Here is a 5698-nt window from a genome sequence, read left to right on the forward strand (position 1 = left end):
ATCTGTTAGGATCTTCACTTTGTTAGAAGTGACCTTGTCAAAGGATTTCAAACACTTAATCAGAATGTCACCTTGTTAGAGGATTTTCATATAAGACTATTAAGTCCACTCAGTTAAGAGATTTCCTGTCACTTTCACAAAATAACAGTAATACAATCTATCTGCAACTTCACATCTAAAATGCTAAAGCATATTCTTATTTGTTCAATACAATCTAGACATAGAACTAATCTTGTCTATCTGTTGGGCATCAATACTCTGTTATTCTAACAGGTCTTCAAGCTTCTATGCTCGGTAATCACTATGTAGCATCCTTGTGCATACACTTGCCCGCATACATTGTTTATCAACAGTTCCTTATTTATAAACAATCTTCTAACCACTTAATCTCCTTGATCACATTCCCCATGATCAATCATAGCCATCAGATCTTCAATCTTGTCCAGGTTCATTGTATCTTTCAATCTGAAAATGTTTTGCCCTGCCTCAAAACTTGCGCATTCATCTTGGAACTTGTGTTAGGATAATGCAGTTCAATCTGAGTTGTAGATCTTCTTGCCTTCTTTCCATTGCCTTAGATTCATTAACAAACTTTTTATACGGCTTGCCAATCATTGATCCGCTCTAGCTCATCAGCATCTTTCATTAAATATCACATGTAAACATTTAATGCATTTTATTATAGCTCGGTTACAACTCGATGAATACTAAACTTTACTCGATAGACATTCTGTCTTCATTAACCGACTGCGATAACCTTAGGGTTTACCGACTAGGTTCCTTAGGGTTTACCGACTAGATTCTTTCCTTGATAACATAGTATAGTATTGACCTTTACATTTTACAACATATTTATGATGTTAGAACAATCTAAAACATCAAGATCTCATCATTGTCTGTCTCGATAGAGTTGCCCATTGAATAACTTATCCCTTTATTCATCATATTCTTTCCTATGTCTTTACCGACTTCTTTATAATCTTCATATCATATTTCTTAAGATATGGCAACATCATACTAAATTAGAAAATCAATTTCTTGACATCAATGACAAAATAATGATATCAAGATAGTAAAACATCTTTAATCAGTTATGTCCATAATCATCAACAACCTTCTCAATATCTTTGTAATATTGCTAACACTCTTTGAAAGCATCGCATTCTGATGGTCTGGATCAAGAAAAATAGTCCCAGGTTGGAAGGATAGAGGAAGTGCTAGTCAGAGAGTTGGGAAATGAAATGAAGAAAGGAGATAATGAAAAGACTGCCCATCAGGAAAAGGAGCATAATGACAAGGATTCAGATGATGGAGAAAGAGAGTCACAAGTCAGAAGTCAAAAAGAGGAAAAGGAAAAGGATAAGATAGATCAAAACTTAGATAATAGTGAGAATAGAAATAAAGATCAAAAGAATAAGGGAGATAATAAATCTAAAGACAATAAAGAGGAAGGAGATAATTTTAATTTAGTATCAAATTCATTTGAGTCAGATAAGGGAGCATACTGGATCCAAGATGCACAACCTAATAACATCCTTGATCAAGGGCTATCGGAGATCTCATTAGCCTCTCCAGCGAAGGTAAAGTTGACTTTTCCAGAGGAAAATGAGCCAAAATGGGGAGATGAGGAAGACATAAAAAAGGCATTGGGAAAGAGTGAGTCAAAGCAAGAAGAAGAAGAAGTAATTGAGGATAAAAGAAAGATTAAGAACAAAAAAAAGAATAACAACAACAACAACAATAGTACATTAACTAGAAATACTAGAAGAAGACTTGGAAATGTGGGAGCTCAGCATACTTCTCTAGGAAGATATTCAAATGCAAAGAAGAGGACTATGGAAACAAGCAAGAACATAGCAGATGGGACTCAAAGAACCATCTTTGAGGCAAGTATTTCTTAAAAACCATGAAGATCATCTCTTGGAATATTCGAGGATTGAATAATCCTCACAAACATGATTTAATAAAATTAATGATTAGAGACAAAAACACGGATATTTTTTTGATTCAAAAAACCAAAATATCAAAGGAAAAGGTAGAAGGATTGAAAATGTTTAGTAATGGAGGAGTTAGTGGTGGTAGTTTAGAAGGAGCCTCGGGAGGTATAGTTACTTACTGGAATAAAAACACTGTAGAGGGAGAAGTGTTGATTCAGGACAACAATTTGGCTTGTATCAGATTTAAGCATTTGAAAGAAAGCACCTCATGGGTCTTAACTAATGTGTATGCTCCTAATACTAAGACTGGCAGAAGTGATTTTTGGAGAAAATTAACCTTGTTAAGAAGTAGGTTTGCTGAAGATGGTTAGATGATTATGGGGGACTTCAATACCCCTTTGAAGGAAAACGAGAAAAAGGGAGGGAGCCAAAGCAATCTGGACAGTAGATTGGATTTAATGGACTTCATTAATAATAATTCTATCCATGACCTGGATTTGCAAGGAGTTAAATACACCTGGACTAATAGAAGGAGCGGTGAGGACTTAATTCAAGTTAGACTTGATAGAGCTCTTATCTCTCTGGATTGGTTTAATCTTTACTTTTGTTCTTTATCTGCTCACATAAGGGCAGGATCGGATCACTATCCTATATCCTTCACGACTGATGCTAAGAATAGAAGAAGACATTTCCCTTATAGATTTGAGAGAATGTGGACTAAACACCCGGATATGGAAAGCAAAATCAAGGAATGGCGGCATGTCGGAATTGAAGGTAATTCTATGTATAAAGTGGTCAAAAAGTTGAATTTTGTGAAAGAAAATGTTAAAAGGTGGAATAAGGAATGCTTTGGGAACATCTTTGCTTTGAAAGCCACTATTCTTTCAGATCTAAAAGATATTCAGGATGAGATTTAGAATAATGGATATACTAATACTTCAAGAAATGTTGAAGATGAAATTCTTATGAGATATCATGACATAATAGCAAAAGAAGAAACTTTCTGGAAACAAAGGTCAAGAAATGTTTGGTTGAAGGAAGGGGACAAAAACACTAAATACTTTCATATGTCCATTTTAAAACATAAGGCCATCAATAGGATATCACATATTAAAGTTAATGGTAGAATTGTTGAAGAGGAAGAATCTATGAGAAAGGTTGCTATGGAGTTTTTCTCCAAACTCCTTGCTAAGGATCAGAATTTGGATCTGCAATCTCAAAAGAACCTTATGGACTGTATTCCAACTATCCTGGAGGTAGATCAGAACTCTTACTTGACTGCTATCCCTTCCAATGATGAGATTCTAAAAGATGTCAACTCCTTTGAAGGTAACAAGGCATCGGGCCCAGATGGTTTTCCCATGTTCTTTTTAAAAATGTATTGGCATATTGTTGGAGATGATGTTTCCAGAGCTGTGAAAGAGTTTTTTGGTGCTAGAAGAATTTTGAAAGAGATAAATGGCACTTTTATTGCTCTTATCCCCAAAAATATGGGAGGCGATTCCATGGATCTATTCAGACCTATAAGCCTTTGCAACTCTCTATAAAAGATCATCTCTAAGGTGCTGACTTCAAGAATCTTGAAGCTGCTTCCTTCTATCATATCTCCTCAACAAAGTGGTTTTATCCCGGGAAGACAAATCTTAGATTCGATAATTTTGGTCCATAAAAACATTCATTCTTTGTCTAGTGCTAAAAAAGAAGGCTTTCTTCTGAAGCTTGACTTATCCAAAGCCTATGATAGAGTGGACTGGGATTTAATGATGAAATTTCTTTCAGCTTTTGGTTTTTTGTGCTAGAAGTATTAGTCTTATTAGGCAATTAGTCTCTTCGGCTTCTTTTTATGTCTTAATTAATGGGTCTCCTTCCCCTTTTTTCAAGTCCTCAAGGGCACTTAGACATGGAGATCCTCTATCTCTGTTTATTTTTATTATCATGACAAAATGTCTGGGGAGATGCATTGGAAAGCTGGTTGAGAAGGGGGAGTTTTGTGGATTGAAACCATCTTCAACGGATCAAGTTTGCTCCCATCAACAGTTTGTGGACGATTCTATAATTATGGGTAAGGCTTCAGTGCAAGATTCAAGGAGTTTAAAGAAAGCATTGGACAGTTACAGGTCAACTATTGGGCAACTTATTAATTGGTCTAAAAGTTTTGTTTACTTCATCAATACTCCGGAGAGAAGAAAGATAAAAATAAGCAATATTTTGGGGTGTCAATTGGGAAGTCTTCCTACTTCCTATTCAGGGCTCCCCTTATGCCAAGATCCTCCTGATACTTTTTGGGGAGCTTTGGTGGAAAAATTCCATAAGAAGTTAGTAGGTTCGAAGGGTTCTCTTTTTAGCCAAGCTGGTAAGGTTTAGCTTTTGAAATCAACTCTTCAAAGTATGCCTCTATATGCCATCAACCTTTTCAGAATTCCTACCAAGTTTGTGGAGGCTATTGAAAAAATTCAAAGAACTTTTTTGTGGATAGGGGTCGAGGAGAAGAAGAGAATGAATCTGATTGCATGGGACAAGATTTGTAAGTCAATAAGAAAGGGAGGTCTGGGTCTAAGAAGAATAAGAGACATAAACAAATTTCTTATGGCCAAGCAGATTTGGAGAGGGTATAATAACCAGCGAGAATGGGAACTGATATGGGACAACAAGTATAAAAGGCAATATCCTACACTTCTAAGCTTCCTCAATGCAGAAGATATCCCAATTGGATCCAATATCTAGAAAAATGTGTCTAGAACAAGACATCTAATTGCCAAAAGTATGAAATGGAAGATGGGGAAAGGGAACCTTATCAAATTCTTGGAAGACTCCTAGTTGATCGAGTTCCCTTTGAGTAAAAATCTTGAGTGAAGTAGATTTTAGAATCAGTGCAAGGAAAAATATGGCTCTATGGTGGGTGACTACTGGAAAGATGGACAGTGGAAGGATTTATCTCAAGTTGATCCTTCCTTGGGAAGTTTGAACAAAATAATGAACTCCATGGTGGTGGTGGAAGATGAAGATCAATTAATCTGGAAACTCACAGCAAATGGTAAATTTACTGTGGCCTCTCTTTATTATCAGTAGTTTTCTAAAATGGAGAGTCCTTGTTGGGCTAAGGCTTGGGTGAAAGGCCTAACCCCTAAAATTAATATTTTCTTCTGGACAACCCTTCAAGATAAAATTATAACTATTGATAACCTCAGAAAAAGAGGTATGTGTATGCCTAGTGTTTGTTTTCTTTGTATGCAGAATGAGGAGACCATCAACCACCTGCTCTTTCATTGTCCCTTCTCTGTTGTTGTCTAGGGAAGATGTCAAGATCACTTCAATATCAGTTGGAGTTTCCTGGAATCATTTCAAGAGGTTTTTAATTCTTGGCAGCACCCATCAAGGAATAAGTCTATTATTTTGTTGTGGAAATTGGCTTTACCCCATATGTGTTGGGGTATATGGAAAGAGAGAAATAAAAGAGTGTTCAGAGAGAAGGTGTCTAAAGCTCAAATTATGTTTGAGAAAATTAAAAGAAACATATTGGAAAATATTAATATCATAGATGGTATTGCTAATCCTCAAGACAAGGATGATCAAATAATCTTCAAGAAGTGGAGATTAAAAGGATGTGATCACTTTCAGACTAATCCTAGAGAGGGTGTGAAATGGGAATTTCCTCCCAATGGCTGGATGAAAACCAACTTTGATGGAGCTTCAAAGGGTAATCCTGGTATTGCGGGATGTGGTGTGGTCCCAAGGGACGAATGGGGAAAATGCAAAATTAT

Source organism: Cryptomeria japonica, chromosome 1, assembly GCF_030272615.1.
Source record: "Cryptomeria japonica chromosome 1, Sugi_1.0, whole genome shotgun sequence".
Classification (NCBI taxonomy): domain Eukaryota; kingdom Viridiplantae; phylum Streptophyta; class Pinopsida; order Cupressales; family Cupressaceae; genus Cryptomeria; species Cryptomeria japonica.